Source organism: Talpa occidentalis, unplaced genomic scaffold, assembly GCF_014898055.3.
Source record: "Talpa occidentalis isolate TD23 unplaced genomic scaffold, MPIMG_talOcc4v2.1 talOcc4.9, whole genome shotgun sequence".
NCBI lineage: Eukaryota > Metazoa > Chordata > Mammalia > Eulipotyphla > Talpidae > Talpa > Talpa occidentalis.
This window is the reverse complement of record NW_023605305.1, coordinates 5,827,021-5,850,512: the sequence shown is the minus strand read 5'-3', so window position 1 is coordinate 5,850,512 and position 23,492 is coordinate 5,827,021. Positions and strand designations below refer to the sequence as shown.

The window sequence follows — 23,492 nt, the reverse complement described above, 5'->3', positions numbered from 1 at the left end:
CTGGGATGAAATTCTAACCTCTTATCCAGCCTTCCAAGCTTCTGGAAAGACAAGACCCTGCCTGCTTTCCAGCTTTAGCTCCTACAGCTGACTGCTGAAGACATCCTGCGTGTCTCCAGGCCTTTGCATAGGCTGAGCCCTCTGCCTGAAAAACCATTGCTTCTCTTGTCCACCTGGCAAGCACTACTTAGTCATGATTCAGCCCTGTGTCATCACCTCCTGGAAGCCTTCCCTGATTGCCCCAGCCTCCCCACTGTACTGAGCTAGGCAAGACTAAATACTACTTCTTGTTCTTCCATAGTCTTTTCACTCACCTCCATAAGTGACTCACCAAGATTCTGTTCCTCCCCCTTCTCCTTATTCTCCTTATACTAGGAGGCAAATATGGTGTCTTATTCATCTTGAGGCCTGCTTCCCTGCTCTGAGAATCACAATAGCTAATATTTATCAAGCTCCTGCTGTGTATCAAGCATGGCCGTGGTCCCATCTTGGAGATGGAAAAACCCAGGGTTGGGGAGAAACTTGTCCTAAGCCAGACACCTAGCAGTGGCAGAGCTGGGGCCTGGATGTGGGAGACTGCCTCGCGAGCGGGCACTTCCCCACTCTGTTTTGGGGCTTCATGCCAGGCACTCAGTGAGGAAAATATCCAACACACGAAGAGCTAATCAGGTATGTTCTGGTCTCTAGCTGGGGTGATGCCATAACACAGAGATTGGGCATAAACTCCAAATGGTGTTAAACCAGCCCCTGTGATGATGAGCTTCCTTTTCACCCTAGTGCTCTCTCTCAGCAGGAGGGGCCTACAGGGAGGCATCCCTGTGCCCAGGGCCCCATGGCTTCAAGACAGGAATCCTGTCTCCTCTCCCACAGACAGCTCCGCCTGCCCAGCTCTGCCCGTGAACCCCCGTTGCACTCAGTGGGGCAGTGGGCATGCGGGACAACAAGAGTCTGTGTCCCAGTCTTGCACTGACAGCCCTTGGAGCTTGGCAGGATGCTTCTCTGGCCCCACTGCCTCCTTCCTAGAAATGGGTCGTGGGTACCTAACTCAGAGTGGTGAGGGCAGCAGGTGACAGCAAAGGTTCAACGTGTGGCAGCTAGAACTTCCCTCCTCTCCCTCCCCTTCCCTTCTTAGTATGCTGCAGGGCTAGAGATGGTGCTTGCTCTCCCCGCTTCTACCTTTGGGACATTTTAAATGGCTAAGTAGAAAGATCACCTTTGCTCTGTGATGGGCGCTCTACCCATCATGCTCTCAGCAAGGCTCCCGTCTCCCCACCCGCTCCAGCCCGCACCCCATCTTCACCTTCTGTGTGCCCTCTACCCTGCTCGTTCTCCTCACCTCCTCTTCTCTGGGGTTGTCAGGCAACCATTTATCCCCTCAGTCAAGATAAAAACAGAGAAGCTCACTCCTAATTAGATGGGCTTCCATCTCCCCAGGTCCTCACTTCTTGCATGTTCTTGACTTGTTAGAGGAAATCGTATATCGACATCGGTATTGATTTGCATAATTCAGATATAATTAGGAGAAAGGTTTGCCAGAGTGGCAGGTGGTGGGGCTGGTGCTCCTGTACCCTGCTGACCTTGGGGAGAACTCGGATCAGGCCTTTCATCCTTCCAAGTTCAGGGCTTCGTTTCTCAGCAAGGTCCCGTGGGCCTTCGTCCCCAGAACTTCCCTCCACGGAGTTTCAAGTCCGTGGAAAGGCCCGCGTGCCCCCAGGGTGTCTCCTTACCTGGCCGGCATCTGGAATTCTGACCACGAAAGCGACTCCCTGGGGGCCTCCCGGGACGTGAGAAGACTTCGTGCTGGCCGGGAGGTCAGTGGACACAGGGGTCGGCTGGCTTCTGCTGCCCACCATCTGGAGGGGGAAGAGCACTTCAGGGGAGTGTCATTTTGACAGGAGGAGGAAAGAAAGCAAAACCCAGCAGTGCTTGAAGCAAGAGACTAGAAATTGGTGTGACCCAGTGAATTACGTTCCCGCTTGATGAAAAGTGGTGCGTCCTCGGGAAGATTAGGAGCACAAGGCGGCAGGGAAATAGATGAAAAACGCACACCCATGCCTGCTGCATTCTGTAATCCTTTCTTCGTGCCTTCATTTATTCATCTATTGCCCCGACACATTTATCCAGGGCGTAGTGGGTCGGCAAATAGTAAAGAATTCGGGGTTGATGTTGGGAAAGCAGACGTGACCTCTGCGCATTGTTAATGGATGGATTTGGCTCCACCCCCTCCAGCCCAGGAGGGGGAATTCTGGTCCAGGATTTGAGGCTGGGGTGGAGGGCAGGCTCTGGAAAGCCCAGAGAACCCTCTTGAGCTCCCTTTGAACTGTGGCCATGTCTGTTTTACCAGTGAGCTGGTTCTGTCTCAGGAAGGTAGGGGGCAGCCTGGGGGTGGGGTCCCCCATCAGGTGTGCTTCTTGGGAAGCAGGAAGATGCACAAGGAGTTTTTCTCCATACCCCACCCCTGCCCCCACTCCTGACCCAGTGCCACCCCCTCCTCCCACACAACCCTGGCAGAGTGGTCATCCCCGGAAGCCACATCCAATTTCCCCAGGGAGCAACCTCCAGGCCACTGATTTACTCGTTAGCTGTCACCGCAGGCACTGAGTGATAAGGCCTCTCCTCGAGAAAAGGATATTAGAGGCTGAGGTGGAAAGGGCCAGGCCATGTGACATTTATTTCCCGGGCATTTGCTGCAATGAATCATGGACTGTCTCGACCCTGCTCACACCCAGCACTAAACACCCGCCTGCAGGCCAGACACTGCCCCAACCGCGGAGCCCCGCCCGCCCCCCAGGCTGCCTCTGTGCACGTGTGTGGAATGAGAAGGGGGGAGGCGACCCCCGCCCTCGGGAGAGGACCCTCATTCACTCATTCGCTCACTGGGCAAATATTTACTGGACATCTGCTGTTTCCTGCAGGGCACAGGGCTGGGCATTCAGGGCCAACCAGTCAAGGCTGGACGTTGTCCTGCGCAACACGGGCAGAGCAACGTGTCCCCTCCCGCCGCTGCTGCTCCCAGTAGGCGGCACTCAGTTCTGGGCACCGGCCGGAGGAGGGGGGCTGGAAGTCTTCCCTCCGTTCTCTGTCCTGGCCCACCCCTCCCCCACCTGCCCATCTTTGCCCAGACGCTGCAACAAGGTCTTCCACCCAGGGTGCTCCGGCCACACTTCCAGCCCGCGCCAGGACACCGTGCTTTCTCGGGGCTGGAGAAGGAAACCCCCACTGAGTCAGCACCACCCTCCCTGGATGAGGGTGCACCTCTGCTCTCATTTAACCTTCACCAGGCACAAGAGGAAACTCACCTGAAGCTGCTGTGGCGCGGCTGGGCTGTCTTCCCGACTCCGCCTTGGGCGATGCCGGAGCGGGTAGGAGTCCAAAATTGGCCAGGGTGGGTGTACGGACACCTCGGAGGTTGGCAGATGCTGTCTGTAGTGCCGGCGGGCACAGGGCGGGTGCTCTGTCTATTCGGGCAGATGCACCAAGGAGAGTCCTGGAGCCCTCGGTGGCTTTTTCAGGCTTTAATGTTTTTTCTACACCAGTTGCTGTGGGGCAAGTCCGCAGGTGGGCAAAGCAGGGAGGCCGGGGGCTCAGAGGCCCCCTTCCTGCGTGAATCTTGACTCTTTCTCTCATGATCGCCTCCTCTTCCTGTCGTAGCTGTTGCTTGTCTTCTCGTCGCTGCTTCACCGTAGCTGTTCTCCCGCCCGAGGGATGCCGCCCTTGGCGCCTCAGCCTCCAGGCTCAGGTGTGCCCACCTGCGCATGCCCACACCGCACTCCAGGTGTCCCCCCTCAGCATGCATGCCCCGCGCCCACGCCTGGCCCAGGAGCCTCCTGCGTTCAAGGCCGCGGGTGACAGCCACAGAGGCCAGCGGTGTAAAAGCCTGACTGTGTCCTTACCTCACACTGCCCGTGAGAGTTTCCCCCCGAAGAATTGGTTGTTAGCTTTTACCAGACAACAGTGCCCCTAAAGGCTCTGACCAAGTGTCCCCTGGAGCAGCTGCCAAGGATGGGGGGGCTCTGGGGCCACAGAGGATGGCCCTCCCTATGGGAAGCAGCTGCCTGGCTTGTTCAGGGAAAGTGAGTGTAGGGTAAGGAAAAATGTCAGGCTTTTCTGCCCTCCCGCCATCAGGACTGATGATGGATCCTTGCGGTCCTGAATGCATGCCTGATGGCAGCACCTAGAGTAAGGTGTGGGCATAGGTAGATGGGATTCACCTGGGCTAAGACTGGGCTTTTAAGGGCGGCGTCACGGGGACGCCAGCAGAAGCCGAAGAGAAGCCAAGAGAGAAGAAAAGAAGCAGAAGCAGAGATCACCAGAGAGCCCAGATAGAGTGAGGATTTGCTGGGGGCTGGGAGGCCTGCCAGCCTCCCGGCCCCCCAGCACCCCTGCCTGCTGTGTACCGGGTAATCCCAACAAAAAGACCTGCAAAAAGCCACTAAGGACTCTGATTCCTCCTTTACCCGGTCTGCTGGATCAGAAAACCTGCACCGTGTCCAGTCCCGCCCTTACAGTGAGGAAGAGCAAAATGAATTCCTGCTGCATAGTCAGGAGTTTCAGCCTCTGCTTGGCTACTTTTTAACATCATAGGTCATTCTGGAAATCAGATGCAGTTCCCTGCCACCCTCCCCTTCCACACCCGGGTTAATGATGGAGTTAAGACCTGTGGCTAATTGAGGTCTCACTCAAGGTTAACGGGTGCTTTTATTGGTGTGAGTGATAGCCTCTTGCCGGCTCTGAGGACAAAGCGGGGTCTAGCTGGGGGAAGGGCTCCGGGCCCTGTCTCACAAGCAAACACAGGCCTGTTCCCCAGAACACGCTGTTCGTTCCCCTGGTTTTCTCCTCTTCCTTCTCACCTCAGCTTAAATGTCTTCTCAGGAAGCCCTGCCAGTCTGATGGGCACCGTGTTTCTTTGCCCTTGCCATTTTCTCCGTTGGTTTATTTTCAGTTTATTTAGTCATGATTTATTTCTTTTACTAGAACACGAGTTCTGAGATTATGGGAAACTGAGGCAAGAGGAGCTAATTTCAGATGGCAATTCTGGATGCAGCTTACCCGTCATTCCCTCTGGCTCCTGGATGACTCATCTGTTTTCTTTCCGTGACTCAACTTGACTCAGCTTTGGGGTTGTGGCTCAGTGTTAGATTCCTGGGCTGGGAGTCAGAGGCCTGATGTCGCACCCTGGTTTTGATGTGCATTCTGGGGAGGGAACAGAAAGGACAGGCTGGAACAGAGGCTGCGGGGCCCTCCTCCACCCTGTTCCCCCACCCCGACCCCAGCCTGAACCCACAGTCACTTCGTTCTCCCAGGCACAGTCTTTCTAGACAATTTTCCTAAGGCCTCCTCTGCCTTAAAACATTGTTGTACTTTTATTATATTATAACAATGCTTTCTATTGGGGAAAATCTGGAATTGGCAGAACAATATTAAGACAAACCCAAGGGCCTCCCCGGTGGCGCAGCGGTTGAGCGCTGGGTTGCGAAGCTGCCCGCAGCCTCTGCGGCGCCGGTTCGATCCCCGGCTGCTCCCCGGCCACCAGAGGAGGGTCCCACATGGCGCGCAGACCTCTCCTGCCGCCCGCTGCTCCCCTCTGCAGTGTACTTCAGTCCTTCTGCCTGTTCTGCTTCCCAATCTGGCTCTGGTGAATTCTCTCATCCTCCCGCGCTTCTGACTGTACCCAGTGCATGTATAAACAAAACAAACAAGCAAAAAAAGAAAGAAATAAAACATGCCTCTATTTAAAAAAAAAAAATCTTAAAAAAAAAAAAAGACAAACCCAAAAATAATTGTGCAGATGAGAGAATCAGATAGACTTGACTCTCTCTCCCTTCCCTAGCCCTGCCCACCTGAGCACAAGACCCCGCCTCCCCCAGCAATTATAAGTAACATTAAAACTGCCTCCAGGACCAAGTTATTACTTCCAAGAATAATAGTCTCTGTTACTACAAGAAACTAATTAACAGCATGCAATGAGGGGGAAAAATTCAATTAATTAGTGGCTTAATAAGCGCCAGCAATGACTCCGGGCTTGGCTTAGGAGACAGGAGGGTAGGATGGAGACCCCAGAGGGCTAGGGGTGGGGGCTTAACAAGTGGGGGAGAAGGGTGGGGACCTCAGGGACCCTGAGAGGCCACAAGAGCTTTGTCTACTAGTAAAGAAAGTTGTTTGTGTTTTTGCCAGTTTTTTGCTCTACTTTCTGGGCTGAGGTGCTTGATGGCCAGGCAGGATAGGGATGTCTCTAGTCTTGTCCCAATGTCGCGGTTTTCAGGGGACGTGTGTGTCCAAGGACATGTATTTTCCTCGAGCATGCTGGGAGCGTTATCCTTCTGTCTTCTCACTACAAAAATATTACAAAATTTTGATACATGAAGAAGGAATCCAAGATCACACATCAAAAATGTAAGCAGAGGGCCACCCTGATGGCGCCAGAGGTTGTCTCAGCACTATGAAGCTATCGCCAGCCACTGCAGCATGAGTTCAATCCCCGGCCAGGGAGGTGACCCACATGGCGCAGCAGACCTTTCCTGTCTCCCTGCTGCTCCCCTCAGCAGTGGATTTCAGTAGATCCACCTGTTCTGCTCCCCACTCTGTCTCTGGTGAAGCCTCTCATTCCCCCACACCTCTGGCCTGCATCCCAGCTCTTGTATGCATAAATAAATAAATCTTTAAAAAATATAAGAAGAAAATATTATAGAGTTAATAAAAACACATTTTCCTTAGATTTTGTGATGTTTGTGGTATTTGTGAGCTTTTAAAATTGCATAATTGGGCCTCCCTGGTGGCACAGTGGGTTGAGTGTGGTGCTGTGTAGCTGTGCACAGCCTCTGCAGCACGGGTTCAATTCCTGGCTGGACAGGGAGATTCCCCCATGGCGCGGCAGACCTCTCCTGTCTCACCCGCTGCTCCCCTCAGCAGTGTATTTCAGTCAGTCTGCCTGTTCTGTTCCCCACTCTGTCTCTGGTGAATCCTCTCACCCTCCCGCCCCTCTGGCCTATACCCCAGCTCTTGTATAAAAATAAATAAATCTTTAAAAATAAAATTGCATAATTTGTAGTGCTTTTTAATCTAAATAAACATTTTATTCTAAACTTTAGACACTTGATTAATTCATTCTAAATAAATATTCCTTTTCATGCCTATTTTCAATTTTGTATTCCTTTTTAAAGCTCCCATACCCCACCCAGATGGTAGAAACTTCAGATTCCACAAAATTAGAAGCCCCCACTGCTCTCACCCCAGGGCCTTTGCACACATTCTTCTGGATGTTGAAAGCTCTTCATGCTCCCCTCAGCTTCTTCTCTGGGCTTATCCTGCAGCCAGCCATTAGATGAGGTTCTTTACAAAGATCTCTCATTGCCCCCCTCTGCAACGAGGTTGGGTCCCCTGGACTTCTCCTGGGTGGCCTTTCTGCAATTATAATGGATTCTTCGTGAAATTACCTGCTGGGTCTATTTCCCTCATTGCAATGTTCAAACTCAGAACTTTGCACGTCCAACTATGTCCTACCACGCTGCACGTTTGGGGCCAAAGCTCCTTCATGGGTGGCCATGTGTGGGTGGCAGGAGGATGTTTCAGCAACTCTAAGGCAGAAAGTTGGTGAAGAGCTAAGCTAGGGGTGATGGGGAGCCACTGCTGGCACTAGGGCCCTCTCATTGCGAGTCTGCCTTGGAGGGAGCGTTATCTAGAGAAGAGCCCCCTGACCCATCGGCCCCATCGGCTTGGGTTGGCAGCTGGACCCGAGCCCCCCCTGCTATGCGGCCTGCCCGGCTGCCCCCACCGGTCTTCCCAGAGCCCTTCCTTTACGCCTATCAAAGCCAGTCGCTCTGGGCCAGCCACTTCCAGAGGGAGGCCGATAAAGCGTTTATTGAATTTATGATTTTAATTTATGACAATTCTAATCCCATTATGGGTTCCCTTTTGTCTGCAGCCTGCACAGTGGTGGAGTTTAATTACAGCCAAGCAGGATCTCCCCTGCACGGGGACCTTTTCTGCAGTCCCCGAGGTCCATCCCCAGCAGCTCGGGTGAGTCAGGGGCCTGGGGTTGGGGGCACGGTGGAGGGGTGGGAGAGGCTCCCCGCTCTGCAGCACTCCCTGCAGTGGCAGCTGCCCCAGGGGAGACACACGCGATGCTTGGGGAGTGACAATTAGGACCTCAGTGTGGAGCAGGTGCAACCTGCCCTGCTGTACGGGCAGCCCTGGGGTGCCCTGAGGAAGGCGGGGTGCTGGGGAGACAGGGGAAGGGCATCTCAGGGATCTGTCAGGACCTCTATGTCAAAGACTGAGAAAATGACTGGGTGGTCCCAGAATCCACTGCCCACCCAGGAAAGGGGCTGTCTCCCAGATGCTCAGGGACCCAGAGCGGGGTCTCCGCCAAGGAAATGGTCCTGGGGCATCTCAGAGCCCCTTTATGCCTTCCGTGGAGGGCATTGCAGGGGGGCGGGGAACAGATAACACAGGGGTCTGGCTCAGGCGCTGACCGTGGGTTGTTAGCTTCTCTGTGATGATCCTTACTCGGCTGGGAAATGAGGGACAGCACCAGGCCCTGCCTCGGCCCCGCCGGGAAGGAGAGCTGCTGGGCCGGTGTGAACTGCAGAAGGCAGAATGGAGGCACTGAATATTGCGGGGTGGGGGGAATGTCAGTGGGGACAGTGGACCCAGAGCTCAATAATCAAAGGAAGAGTCAGGAAACAGCCTGGCTGTGGTCCCAAGACCTTGTCGGGAGACCCAGCATCTTATCTCAGTTATTTCCTCGATAAAATGGGCACAAGATCAACACCAGTCCTACTGCCCAGGATAGGAATGGGTGTGGGGACCTGTAGGTCTTGATGACCGAGCAAGGGGGCAAGAAGGTTTCATGGCTCTCTGGGCCCCAGTCTCTCATGTTACAGGTGGGTTAGGACCAGGTGACTCAGCTCAGGCATTGAAGAGTTGATGATGAAACAAGGAAGGCTTCCTGGAGGAGTCGAGCTGAAAGAAGGGTGATGGTGGAGATTTATGTAGGTACCAGATCCTGATTCCTGAAGAAGCAGAAGAAGGTAGAAGTCCAAGGGGAGAGGCAGCTTGGTGCAGGGGTTGAAAACTCAGGGGTGGAGCAAGTCACTTCAATGAGCTAGAATGTAGGCAATAGAGAGTGGTGGGGACTGTGGCAAACAGGGGTGTGCATGTTGCACCTACAGAGGCAGCCATCTTCCTGCCCTAATCATCGTTGTCATGAGAGGATGCAGGTCTTGGGTTGTCAGATGGTCTCAGTCTTTTCAAGTGTCTCCACATTACTGGCATTGCCTTGCCAGTAATGCCTGTCCCTTAGAGTTGGCGTGAGGACTGAATGAGCTAATAAATGCAAGGTGCTCAGAGCAGGGCTGGCATAAAACAGGTGGTGATTATTTACATTGACAATGACCATAAGATGGTTGCTCTGTCTGCACAAGAGAGCAGAGAGGTCTTCCTTTCTTGACCCCAACACATCCCAGGGGGGAGTCTACTATTCGGGTTTGGCCTGGGCTCTTTGGAGTCAAGGGCTGCCCCTGTCGTGGCTTTGGTCCGAGCTGTGTTTGTGATTTAGGGAGAAAGCAGACTCTGGAGGTGCTGCTGCGAACAGACCCTTTCAGGGGAATCGCTTTATAAGGTTTTTGTTTGATTTTGGAAGGTTATTCTGAGCCTGAGACATACACGTTTGCAGAAAGGATTTGTCAGGCTTCGGTGGACTGAGGGCTGTGACTGAGAAATCTGGGGAGAAGGGAAGTCACGTGGGGAGGCGTGGAAACCGTGCCAGTTGGAGAAGGGGAGTAATAAAAGAGATTCCCAATTGTATCCAAGGACAAGGAGGGAGAAATTAGGAGTGCGAGCCAGCGACAGGGTAATTGTCTAGCCAGCCCCCCTCGCCTCGTGCATTCTTAATTCCGCCAGGGGTGGCGGGGCGGAGAGGGGGCGTGTATACAAGACACTTAACCCCAGTTGGCCTGGCTCACCCCAGCCCTTCTGGGTTTTGATGTCTAGCCCCAGATCCTTGCTAATCAGTCACGTGTCCCTGAGTGAGTCATTTACCTTGCCAGGCCTCAGTTTACCTCTCTGGAGAGAGCAATGACCATCTGGCCCCCCCTCTGCCAGGAGGTGATGTGAGGGGGCTGTTGCATTGGCGGTGCCCTCTAAGGTTGCCCTGGGCCCAGAAGAGCTTCCTTGGCTCGGCAGCGCCCTCTGCAGTTTCAAGGCTTTTTACAGCGTTTCACAGCTGATTCTGACCTCAGAGGCAGGTGGGGGAAGCAAGCCCAGGTTCTGAATGGGGGAAACTGGGGTTCAGAAGGGATTTTAAAGTGTAGCTTTATTATTTAGATCAGGAGGCAATTTCCACCGAAAACGTGGGTTGTTCTAGATTCCAAGAAAAGGGGTCTTCCTTCCTCCTGCCCTGGGGAGGACCCCATGGGGAGCTCAGCTGCACTCAGTGTGACTGGGTGGAACCATCCACCGGCCCGGGGTTCATGCCACAGCGTGAGGCCAGCGCCGGGTGGAGTCTGAGGCCTGGGTGCAAGGCCCCGCCAGGCCCTGATCGGGACTGACCCTCCACTCGTCTGAGCCTCAGTTTCCAGCTCTGGGAAGCGTGAGGACGAGGGCTACTCTTGCGGGATGCCAGGATGTTGAAAGGAGAGGCGGGGAGACCGCGAGCCCCAGGAGACAGCTGTGCACACAGGAGGGGCTGGTGGCCCCGCGGCTCAGCCTGGGGTGCAATCAGAGGGCCTGCGGGGGCCCGGCAGCCCTGCCGCTCACTGATGGGGTGACCCCAGGCGAGTCCCGCTACGTCCGCGAGCCTGGCCTCTCACCTGCACAAAATTAAGAGTTATTTTGTGAGGCTCCACATGCGAGGTCACGTGCCGGGTGGCCGGCGCGGAGGAGGAGTCTGGAGGGCAGGGAGCCACAGGGCCCCGCGTGGCAGGGGCACAGCCAGGCCTCTCCTCGCCCCCCTCCTGCCTCAATGCTCCCTCCTGTCCTGGAAACCCTCTTCTCCCCTCTGCTTCCCCGGTCGCTGCTCTGTGCTCTCCCATCTTCCCTCGCAGCTCAAGATTAGACTCACGCTTGTGTCGTGCAGACATGGGGGTGACATACGTGCCCCTTGCCCGCCTCAGTCCCCGCCCGACGTGACCGCCAGCACCGCTTCTCTAGCGGCAACACAGGCCCAGACACAGGGCTCCCTCCTCCTGCAGACCTGTGGCTGCGCGGGAGGCACTTTCCCTTCCGGGGTACACTCCCTGCCCCTCCCCCCCTCGTGCTAGCTATGGCCCCCCTTTTCTATGATGTTCACGATACTAATTAAGTGGAAAAGGCTTTTTACTCTGTACAATTCTCCAGTTATGAATAATGATACTGGCTCATAAATGAAAATTGCTTTTCTATTTAAATTCTGTGGGGCTTTTTGTTGTTTTAAAAAAAGAAGGTATGAAACCAGGGCTCTTGGGTCATTTGCAAGTTATTAATTTCAAGCGGAGCTCTTAGCTAGCTTATTAACGGTGAGGGTATAACAGCCGAGCTAAATGGCTGGGATATTAATTACCTTGCAGGCGTCTATGTATGGAGAAAGGGCTGATTTCCACGTTAGTGGGTGGTCTAGCTGGGAGCACGTGACTTCCTGTCTGGGAGGTCTCCCTGGACGCAGGCCATGTTCCTTTGGAAGATTCTGGGTTCTGAGCATCACTGCTGGGCCCGTGGGATTCTGGGAGGAGCTGCAGTGCTGGGCTGGGTGTCTCGGAGACAGACACAGGCGGTGGGGTGGGGTGAACGTGTCTTCCCGCCACCCAGCTCAGGTCCCCTTGGCCTTCACGTCCACCGAAGCCACGTGGTGTCAGGTTGACGCGGCGGCAGGAGACGCTTCCCTTCACTCAGTGTTTCTAGAATCTCAGTCATCTCGTTCCTGGTTTGGCCACGTCGACACCCCGCCTCTTTTGTTATTTACTTACTATTTTTATTTCCACGGACTCGTTTTTTAAAAACTTAAATTTAGTTTAAAGGGAAACTTTATATCACCGCTATAAATGGGAAGCCAGCACCCCTAGCCATAAATTCCAAACAGCAGAAAAATGAATACATGACTATTAAAATAAAAAATGTCCATTCACTCACCACCTGCAGAGCCTCCCTCACGGGCAATGTGCTTTTACGCTCAGTGGAAAACTGGGATCAGGCCCGAGGCAGACTTCCTGGGCCCGTGGCCCCAGGGCGGGCGTCAGGAGACACGCAAGGGAGAGAGGACGGGCAGGCCCCGCGGACACAGTCTCCCTGAGTTCCTTCCAAACGCCGCAGCTGAAGTGAAGAGGTCCAAGGGGAAGGGTCGATCTGAAGAACTGTGGCACCTTCTGGACTTAGAGAAAGGCCTGTAAGTGACATGCAAATTACATGTCAGCCAGTGTTTCTTCTCATGGACCAGCTACTCGGGCGTGAGGCTGGGGATGTAACTGGCCGGCCAGTGCGCCTGCTCTCATCAGGTCCCTCGGTTCCCAGGGGCTGTGTCCAGAATGAGGGGACCCCCCAGGGAGCACCGTCCTGGGTGTCAGGATGGACAATTCCGTTGCCATGTGACCTCAGACTCTGGGGCTCTGGGGCTCTGCTCCTCTTGTCCAAATACATCTGAAGATCCGAGGAAGGTTTGCTTTGTATGTCAGTTTGACTGGACCACCGTGTCCGGGTTAGTGGTCAGATGCCATTCTGGATATTTCTGTGAAGGTTTTTTTGGGATAATGTTAGCATTTAACTAGGTCAAATTTTTTTTTAAATTTTATTTTATATACTTTTTACATCATTTTTCATTTTTGCACAATGTGTGCATTTTCATCTTGGTTATATTCCCCGTACAATTCCCACCCCCCTTATTCTGACCGTAATCTCTCCAGCCCCGCCCCACGCCCCATAGTGTGTCTCTGGTTTATAGTTGCTTGTTGCTTGTTGATTTTGATTTTTTCTTTATTATGTCTTTTTCCTGGTCCCCTATTTAGGTTTTCTAAATTCCTGCTATGAGTGAGAACATCTGGGATTTTTCTTTTTCTTTCTGGCTTATTTCACTGAGCATGATCCCTTCCAGCGCCATCCATGTTGCTGCAAATTGCAGGAGTTTATCTTTTTTGAATGCTGAGTAATATTCCATGGTGTGTATGTACCACATCTTCTTGATCCAGTCATCTATTTTTGGGCATTTGGGTTGTTTCCATAGCTTAGCGATTGTAAATAGTGCTACTACAAACGTAGGGGTGCAGGTGCCCTTTTGAATTAATGATTCTGTGTCCTTTGGGTAAATACCTTAACTAGGTAAATTTGAACCGAAGTAGATTGCTCTCCGTTCGGTGGGTTGGTCCCATTTAATCAGTTGAAGGCCCTAATGAAACAAGACTGACCTGCCTCAAGTAAGGGAGTTCTCAGCAGATGCCTCTGGACCTGAACCTGGGCTTGAACTGGCTTGTCTCCGGGTCTCTAGCCTGCTGCTCCAGTCAGCTGGTCCTGCACGTTTTGGACTTGCCAACTTTTATAACCATGTGAATGATTCCTTAAACACACACACACACACACACACACACACACACACACACACACACACACACACACCCTACTGGTTCTTTTTCTCTGGAGAACCCTGGCTAATAAATATGCCTTTAGCCATCGGGCCTGCCTTTGACATTGGCCAGAACAGAAAGATGCTCAGGGAGAGGATGGTCTTCATCTCCCTCGGCTTTTTTGCTGCCCTTGCGTAAATGCAATAGAAGAACTCAGCTCAAAGCAGATAAAACCACTGGGATCTGTCAGCCTGTTTCACTGGGTGCCTGGCAGTAAGTCAGCCTCTGGCTTGCTTGACTCAGCAGTTTAATAGTGTCGCCAGCTGCCCAATTATTTTCTCGTTTCTCTACTCTTTTGTATCCTGGTGTTAGTTTTGACTGGGGCGTGACTTCCCTCATGGTGGCAAAAGAGCTGCACAGTTCCAGCCGCACCTCCTGGGACAGGAGTGAGGTGTCTGCCCAGAATTTCAGCAAAAGTCCTTGGCCTTGATGCGGGCTGACTGGCCCACTACAGAGCCAGTCCTCAAGGCCGGAACGATGAGGTAGATCCGCTCAGAACTGGTTTATCTAAACTGCTCTCTAGGGCCAGGGGCTCGTGGTCACTTTGTGGCAAGGGAGGTAGGAGCAAGACTAGGTTAGCGTCATGTAAACGGTGTTTGAGGGCCTGTGCAGACGCTGGCTGTGTGGTCTATGCAAGTTCCTTTTCCCCTTCACCGTCTGCTTTCTTCCTTCCTCCTCTCACTTCTCTCCTCTCCCCTTTCCGCCCCTATGCCAGGCTGCAGCCCTGTCCTGGCCACTGCCGGTCACCCCACTGGGAACCCCTGGCCATCCATGTTGTTTGCATGTCCCAGCATCACTCCTCCCTCTTTCTGGTAGCAGAACTCCCTCCTCTGTCCACTCCGTCTGATTGTGGCATCTGTCCGTCCCTGGACCCCTTTCTGCTAACACAAGTGGCCATGAGATCTAGGCCGAGCCAATCAGAACTCCTCCCTGGGATTTTGCACCTCCTTTTCCTCTCAGGTGACTAGTTGGGGTGATGTGAACTGGAACTGTGTGACCTGCTACGTGGAAGAAACTGTGCAGGAGAGAGAGAGCTGTGAGGGGGCGAGCATGCTAAGAGGTTGAAGGACATCATGTAGCCCCTGGATCCAGCTGTGTCTGAAGCTTGCTTCAGGGTTCCCAGCACCCCAATGCTGCTGCCTGCCCACCTTACCAGATTGGAGGCATCCCTTCCATCCTGATATGCTAAGCATGACACCTCTCGCCTCCTCTGGACACCTTCCCAGAGGGGCTGGCCCACCCTCTGTCCACCCAACTGGCCTGGCCACGGCCACCATCTCCAGCACTGCAGACACTCAGCGGCACTTAGCGACATTCACTGTGAACTTGGTTAATCATGGCGGTGTACTTTGCCTTACAGGGCTCTCTTTTCTGCCCGATTTCCATCCCCCTCGCCTCTGGCACTACCCTTCGTGTACTACAAATACTTTTGGGTCCAGTTGCTCGGCCATGGAAGGCTCCTGAGGAAGCACTGGTCCAAGTGACTAGAAGAAAGCACCCCCACACCCCTGTCTGGGGCGAGAGGCCAAGAGAAAACTGGCTGAAGGTCTCGGGCATCACGCGGGTGGTGGGGGAGCCGGCCGCGCTGTGACAAGACACTATTAGTGCTCAGGGCCTACAGCTCAGCAGCTTCTGACCACAAGGCTCATTTCGCACTCACACCCATCCTGGACTTGTTGGGGGCTTTGATCTCTTCCTCCCCCAGGACCCAGGAGGGTGGGTGTTGTGCCAACAAGCACAAGGCAGGTTCACTATTGATTCTGGCGGATGGACAAAGAGTCCCGGAGCCCTCAGTGGTGTTTCCAGGCTTCCATGCTCTGTCAGGGAGGCAGGCACACAGGTGCGCCAGGCAGGGAGGCTGTCACACCAGGAGGCAGGCACAGGCCAGGCAGGGGGTCAACCGAGTCCCCTCTGAATCTACTCCTTCTCTGGGCTCTCTCTGGCATTCTCTCATGGTCTCGCCTCTCCTGTAGTCACGCAGCTCATCCTCTCGTAGCCGCCTCCCTGTTATTGCCGAGTGATGCTGCCCTTATAGCCCCACATCTGGGCACAGGTGTGCATACTAATGCGTGCATGCACACCCATGCCCCAGGTGTCCCCAAGCAGTCATGCATACCTGCTGCCCACACTCCCAAGCACCTTCTGCATCAACACAATCAAGGCTGCTGGTGATGGCCACTGAGGCTAGTGGCTCAAAAAGCCTGATCAATCCATTTACCCCAGTGGGGCAGCCGCCATCTTGAATATTCAGAGCATCTCCTTATGCGGTTACTTCAGGACTGGACTTAGGGCCCCCCCAATACATGGAGGCGAGAAAAAGCTGTCCTGCCATGGGCCTGGAAGGGACAAGCTAGGACTTGGGGGGCAGCAGTAATGATCCCCAAGCACCTCGGACCAAGGAATGTGGAGCAGAAGCCTGCATCTTCCCGACACATCCTCCCATCTTGGGCTGCTGGCACTGCCCACCCACAGGCTGAGCCCCAACCCAGAAGCCACCCTGACCCCTCTTCCTGTCCTCTGCACGCAGCCCAGAAGTGTGGCTCCCTCCCTCCACCTGGCACAGGCCGACCTCAGTGTCACTTACTGTGCCTCCTGCTCCCCAGCTCCCTTCCTGTTGCTCCCTCTCCAGAGCAGCCTGAGGGCCCTGTTATTAAAAAAATACCTAATTCAAATCACATTAAAAATTACCAGATTAAATTAAGTGATTTTCAGTATAGTCACTATGTGGTGCAGCCCTCTTCACTATCTAATTCCAGAATATTCTATGTCCCAGGTAGAAATCCTGTTGCCCAATAGCAGTCAGTCCTTTTTCTCCCCTGACCATGGACCTTGGTAACCCCAAATCTGCTACCCATCTTTATGAATTTACCTGTTCTGGATATTTCCTATAGTGGTATCATATGCTTGATGTTTTATGGCTGGTTTCTTCCAATTACGTGTTTCCAAGATTCATCCATGCTGCAGCATGTGTCAGAACTTCATTCTTTTTCATAACTGAGTAATATTCCATTGTGTGGATGTTGTTGACATAAGTTGTCAATCAAAGGGGCTTTTTAGAGGCGTGGGTCTGATCTCTCCAGGTCTCTGCCCACAGGCTCTAAATGCTCCTTCTGCAATGGGAGTAAACCCCGCTCCACCAGCCCCTCAGCTCTGCTTCTCTTACCTCATTGGGCTTTCCTGCCCACCACCCACCTGCTGCAGCCACACTGACCTACTTGGCTGCCCTTGAACTGGTGTAGTGGCAGGAAGTCCACTGAGCAGGTTTTCTGATCCAGCAGACCAGGTAAAGGAGTCCTGGAGCCCTCAGTGGCTTTTCAGGCTTTTATTGGGATTTACCAGGTACACGGCTGCCAAAGGGTGCAGGGTGGCTGGGAGGCTGGCAGGCTGGCAGTCCTCCCAGCCCCCAGCAAGTCTTCACTCTTTCTGGGCTCTCCGGCATTCTCTGGTGGTCTCTGCTTCTCTGCTCTTCTCGTGGTTCTTTCTCTGCTTGTGGTTCTGCTTCTCTCCTAGTTCCTCTTCATTCTCAGCTTCTGCTGGTGTCACCCTTATAAGCCCAGTCTTAGCCCAGGTATACCCAGTTATGCATGCCCACCCCCCTACTCCAGGTGCCCGCCCTCAGGCATGCTTTCAGGACCACAAGGACCCATCATCCATCCTAATGGCAGGAGGGCAGAAAAGCCTAATGCTCTTTCACTTACCCCACAACTGACCAAACCCTACCAGCCTCAGGGCTGAGAAGCTCTGCCTCGAAAATTCTCACCCCACATCCTCATCTGTTTGCTTTCATTTGCTATTATGGAAAATTTTTAGATACAACAGGAGAGTCAATATAATAATGAACCTCCTCTCTATCTATCACTCAGACTCAACAACTATCAATTCATGACTAATCAATCTTGTTGTATTTATAGCTCTCCACTTCCTCCTCTGCATTACTGCGAAGCGAGACCCCGCCATGCTGTCACTTAAGCAGTCGATATTTTAGCATTATCTCTAAAAAAGAAAAACACTCTTCCCACAAACATAACTACAGCACTGTTATCACACCCAAGAAATCAACTGGATTCCCTCAATAACGCCAACATCTTGTCAGTGTTCAAATACCCACCCCCCTCCCTTGGCTTATGCATTTTTTTCAACAACATTTCCATTTATTTCTACTGAGTTTTTACTAGGAACACCCTGTGTTTCCACCTTGCTTCAATTTAGGGTGATTTCTTGATTCCATTAAGTAGCCTTTGATTTGTCCTTGACTTCCGCCCTGTTTGTTCAGTTACCTTTGAGAACACACCTTTTCTTTAGGTTCAATCTAAATGATACACATCATCATGTTATTCTCTTCCTGATCTCCTCCTGAGACTTCTCCGTGGTCTGGGTTTGGCTACCTTGATTTCCACAGCCATCATCCTGCTGTGTTCGCTTCCCTCCACACCTTGGTCCTACGTCTTTAAATAGCGTGTTTTCCTGACCGTAGGAACGTTGTCGTTGGCAGTCTCTCTCTGATGGCAGCGTTCATGGTGACACTGAACAAGTTCCCTTGTTCTTGTCCCTACAAAGTGGCAGTTAGATCTCGAGGCTTGATGCAAGTTGGGGGCCAGGGTTGGGGTTACGGGAGCGAGATCAGGGAAAGGTGATGCTGCTTGCCTCCAGCGGGAGCTGGCCCAGCACCTTCTCTCCTTTGGTGTCTTGCCACTGCTGCACCTTCTAACCCAGCAGTTCTCAATGCTGGGGAGAAGGCCACCCCAAAGGACATTTACCAACAACTGGAGACATTTTGGGCTGCCACAGCCAGCAAATGCAACAGGCACCTGGTGGTTTGGCCAGGGGCGCTGCCCAATGCTCTGCAATGCCCTGACGCACCCCAGCTGTTTCCTAGCCCCGACACCAACATTCTCAAAGTCAAGGAGCCCTGTACAGGCCTCGCCTCTTCTTAGTGGACAGTGAATTGTTGGTCCCAGTTCTTCATTGTTTTGCAACTAGAGTATGTGTCCACCCAGCTGTGGCCTCAGGTACAGGACCTCCCTCCTGCCGACTGACCTTGCTGGGGCCAAGGGGCATGAGTGGAAACAGCGTGAGCAGGACTTGGTCTGTCCTTCCTGTGCTGGTTTATTTTCTTTTGTTGTTTATTTCATAACTGTAAACTAGACTCTGCCATCCAGCTCGACTTGGAAGGGGATAAGGAAGATACAGACTCTCGAGACCTGTAGGGAGAACACAGATGACGGGACGCTTGGAGCAGGTGGGAGGAACGTGCGCTCGCCCGCGCTGCAGGAGGAACGGTCTGGCGTTCAGGTGGAACACAAGTCAGATGTGTTAGAGGTGTCCGCGGTCAGCTAGGGTGACCTTCTTCTGGCCTGGCCCTTCCCAAAGCCTCCAGGGCTTCCACCATATTCCTGCCCCCCGCCCCATCCCCCGGCCCGGGACCCTGCGCTCACCATCCAGATACTCGGCTTTGGCCGTGCGGGTGAAAAACTGGGCACCGAGTGTGTGGAGTCCAGCGTTGGCCACGGACAAGACACCGGCCCTGTAGGCTTCAGGGTGAAGCCATCATCCAATCCCGCCCATGGCCGATCTTGCTGCTAGCGCCACTGCCCCAGGCACTCGCATCCTGTGACAGCACAACCTTTACCACCAAGTCCTCTCCGTCCAGGGCACGAGCTCACGAGTCTCCTGCCGTCTTGGGCACTTTGTCTGCCGACAGCTCGAAGGAGATGTGGCTTGCCGTCCAGTGGTTGCCCAACAGAGTGGGGTTCACAGGCGTGGCGTGGGGGTCTGGTGGCTGCTTAGTTATCTTGAGATGGAAACGGACGCACAATTTCTCAGGTGGTGACGGCGTGCTGCACACACCTCTTCCCAGCCTTCAGCGCATCCTTAACTCCAGGTCACCGCAGGGCGGCTGTGGGGATGCCCCTCCCTCCTCACCACTGCAGGGCGCTCCTCCCTGGGCTGCGCCATCGTGCACAGGATCGCTCCCTACTGGTGATTCCCCCGGCTGTTTGCAGCCTGCACTGAACCCACTCAGCGAAACTCTTCATATTTTTGGCTGTTTCTTTGTTACACATACACTGTAGATACTTTCTCAACTCTCTTTTCTCATTCAAGACTCTGTTAAAGTGTAGGTCACCTCCTTACGGTGGCCCTCCCTGATTACACTTGCCAAAATGGCCACCCCAAGGCAGTACTGAGTCTCCCCAATATCCCACATTCTTTTCTTCTGTGATGACGAGAGACAGATGTGTGGCTACCCCTTCATCACAGTGGGCGCTCCTAGAGGGTGAGGACTTAGTCTATTCTCCCTGTAGACCCAAGACTTAGTACCTGGCTGTGGGACCCGTCCCATGGTGGGGGACTTCCAGGACAGTTGGCCACACTGGGACGATACGATTTGGCCATCCTCCCTGTCACGTACTAGTGCTCGTTTAATATGTATTGAAGGACTTCATGCACACTGGGGTAAACTGTGTCTTGTTTGACCTGTACAGTATCTAATTAAATGTATTTGAACTAGATAATGTTTACAAATCAGAGAATTCCGTATAAAAATCTGTCCTGCTCTCTTGAAAAATGACCTCATAACATGGGGTTTACATTTCCACGTGGTGGCTGTCAGCTGGAGCTGGGTGCTGGCCGGCTGTGTAGACAGTCCTGTGCTTGCCAGCCCTGCCCCTGGCACCCTGCGGGAAGGGGTTTCCTGCCACCCAGTGCTGGTTTGGCTACAGCAGTGGACAAATTTGGATCCAGGTCAGGGGTGAACCTCTCCTGGGTCTGTGTCCTTGGCTAGTACCCCAGCTCTCTCGACTCAGGTTCCTCACTTCACTTCCTCCTCTGCAGAGGGGTCAGGGTCTCTAGATGCTTCTTTCTCATGGTTTGATCAGGTTGGAAGACAGACGAATCCATCATCTTCCTTTCCAGATCCCTACCTTCCAAATCAGAGAGCAGGCTCTGGAAGGCCCCGCGTCCCTCCGCCGGCTGAGCTGAGGGCCAGGGTGGCCGTGCGAGACCAGAGGGCTGCAGGCGGCTCGTGGCAAGGCAGGAGGCAGGAGTCGCAGGGTGAGGGTGACCAAGTTGGTCACCCCACTAGCTGGGTGCAGGGTGCTGTGTCTGCAGACCAGAGGGGGCTGGGAGAGGAGGCTTGAGAGGAAAGGCTTTCTCGGGTGGAGAAGGGAGAGAGAGAGCGGGCACAGGAGGGGGCCTGGGTTCCAGGCTCTGATCCTGTTGCAAACGCAAATCCCCTGGGAGGGCCAAGTGCTGGCTATTTTCAGTTTCTCCCGCTGCTATAGAGAGTCGAAGATGCGAGGCCCTGAAATAGGGGGCTTAGGCTTGCTCCTTGGATTCCAGTAACCCTGTGGGTGCCACAGGTCATGGCAGCTGCACGGATCTGGGGTCCCCCTCCTACCTTCCCACCCAGGCTATAATGTGGCCCATTGATGCACCAAGATGAGCTTGAGAGTCTTCCTGGAAGCGGCTGCTCCCTTCCCAACTGAATTGCCCCTTCTTCCAGGAAGTCTTCCTGACACTGCCTCCCCAGGCATCCCCACTGTGCTCCCTGGCAGCCTGAGTTTCCCCGTCAGAACCTGGTTCATTCTCTGAAACTGTGGAACTCATTTATCTTCTCAGGAGAGTGAGCATCAAGGGCACAGCGGCTGTGGCCTCCCTTCCACCTAGCGCCTGCATGAGTTGGTGTGAATAAATGCGTGTGAATGGATGGAGGAAGATAGGATTCCCTTCCGCAGAGTTTAGCCGGGACGGCTGGGATGGCGAGAGGGGCTGGACCCTGCCTGCTGAGCCCACGTGGTAGCCTTGCGTGTGGCTGGTGTGTGTGTGTGTGTGTGTGTGTGGTGTCTCCTGTTAGGGCGAGGGTGGGGTGGGCAGCTGAGGCCTTGTCCAGAGTTTGGGGACTTGGGTTCCTCCCTGGAAGGTTGCCCAGGGAGTGAAAGGGAACCTGTGTGTGTGTGTGTGTGTGTGTGTGTGTGTGTACATGTGGGGTGAATGAGTGTGACTGTGTGTGTGTCTGTGTGTCTATATGTGTGTCTGCAGCTGGAGCCATGATCCCACCCATCACAGATCTTTCTGGACTGGAGCATAGACCCCACCCACCAACCTGTGGAAGGACACACTTCCTCTCCCCTTCCCCTGGGAATAGCCCCGTCTCTCTGGCCTTTCCTCCAGGTCCCACTTAACCAAGGCAGCGGGCACCCACTGCCGGTTGGCATCCTTTCACTTCAAGGGCAGAGGAAGTTGGCAGACCCGGCCGCCTTTACCCAGGAGAGATACCTGGAGGTGGGGGGTGGGGGCTGTGCAGATACTTTGCTGGTGAACTTGCCCTTGACCTGGCTGCTCTGCTCGCGACTGGGTAGCCCTGCCCTGCCCAGACGGCAGCTGCCAGCCGGCCAGCGGTGGGGGAGCATGGCAGCCTTTCCCCCTTTCTCGTCATTGAATTGAAAAAGGGAGACCAGAAATGTGGCAGGTTCATTAACTAGAAAACACTCCAAACCACACAAATGAAATGCGGCCAAGTGGCAAAATAACACTTTTTATGGCTTTGCTCTTCATGGGTGAGAGGGAGGGCTTGGTCTCTGTCTCCGCGCGCTCCTGCGAGTCTCCCCAGCCTTGGCCTTGGCCTGTCCCTGGGGGGTGTCAGCTCTTCAGGATTCACCCGTGTTTGCAGGGCCCCTGGGGAGCAGGACAGGGAGCCTGGGCCCCTGGGGAGCAGGACAGGGAGCCTGACCCTGGAGGTTCTGTCCCTTTTCCAAGGTCACGCTCGCTCTCTGGGTCTCTGAGCTTTTAAGGATCCTGTAAAATATCTACGGCCTTCAAATATTTATGGGCTACAAGTCGGAAAAGAAAACAGAGAGATCGAAATGAATAAATGTTAAATGTCCACAAAATGTAACGTTAGGTCAACTGCATTAATTACTCCATTTGGTATTCATAAAAGTGTCATTACGTGGGAAAGCAATTTGTCAGCTACATTTTCTCCCTTGGTAAGAAATCCCGGGTAGGCAGGAAGGGATGAGGGCAGAGCTGAGCACCAATTAAATCAGTGCCTGGTAGCTGGTAGCCAAACAACTGGAAGAGCCAACTTATAAAAATCCTTCTAAAACTATTGGCAAAAACACCCGATCTAATTTGAGCTGTTGGTGCACTTTGCTGTCATCCGGGAGCTCCTCAGAAGTCCTGTGCTTCGGGGGCTGGCCCGGGGCTGGGGTCTGTGGTGGCCTCTGTGAAGTGTCAGTCAGGGTCTTTCTGGCACCTTCACTATGGGCCACCCCTCGCCAGGAGGAGGAGGGACATCAGAAGAGACGCAGGGACCCCTCCTGCCCCTCTGACTGCCCCTAAGGTCGCTCTGCTGGTCTGGCTGCCACCTCTTGATTCCAAGAGCTTCTGGGAATCTGGGAATGCAGCCGCAAGCCCATGGCCTGGGCCATGCTGGAATTAGAGTCTCAGTCTTGATGGAGGAAAACCAGGGTCTGGGGTCTGGGGGGGACCCCAAGGGAAGGCAGAACCGTCTCGGAACTGGCCCAGGAAAGGACAGCCCTGACCAGCCTCAGCTCTAGCCTGTCTCTGTACAAGGTGCTGCGCCACCTGGGGTGAGACACTCTCCCTCTCTGTGCCTCGTCCTTCACTTGCCAGCCGAGGGTACTGGGCCGTTGCTTTGAAGTTTGAGAGCAAGAAGAGGTCTGTTAATGAAGTCTCCCCATTTGACGACCGAAAAGAATGACGCTCAGGGACGGGAAGGCGCGTGTTCAAGGTCACACAGGGAGAGAGGGTTGAAGAGAAGCCGGAATCCCCTCCTCATGCCTGCCATGCCGCCTCGCCTCCCATTTCCACCCCAGCTCCACGTCCTCCACGCACGTGTGCACCCGGCACCCAGCCCCTGGGGGACCACGTGTCCAGGGCGACAGGCCA

General features: G+C 53.8%; 1 long non-coding RNA gene across 2 annotated transcripts; it reads right to left on the bottom strand.

Annotated features, from left to right (window-relative positions):
* Window positions 1–1,514: 1,514 nt before the first annotated feature.
* On the bottom strand, window positions 1,515–7,397 carry LOC119236403 (uncharacterized). Of its 2 annotated transcripts, XR_008550380.1 has the most exons (4): window positions 7,229–7,397; window positions 6,188–6,331; window positions 5,050–5,193; window positions 1,515–1,853 (listed from the first exon to the last, which is right to left on the bottom strand). It is a non-coding gene; the product is annotated as an uncharacterized LOC119236403 (long non-coding RNA). The 2 variants fall into 2 exon arrangements; XR_005123050.2 differs by lacking the exon at window positions 1,515–1,853 and having other exon boundaries at window positions 4,647–5,193.
* Between the last annotated feature and the right edge of the window lie 16,095 nt (window positions 7,398–23,492).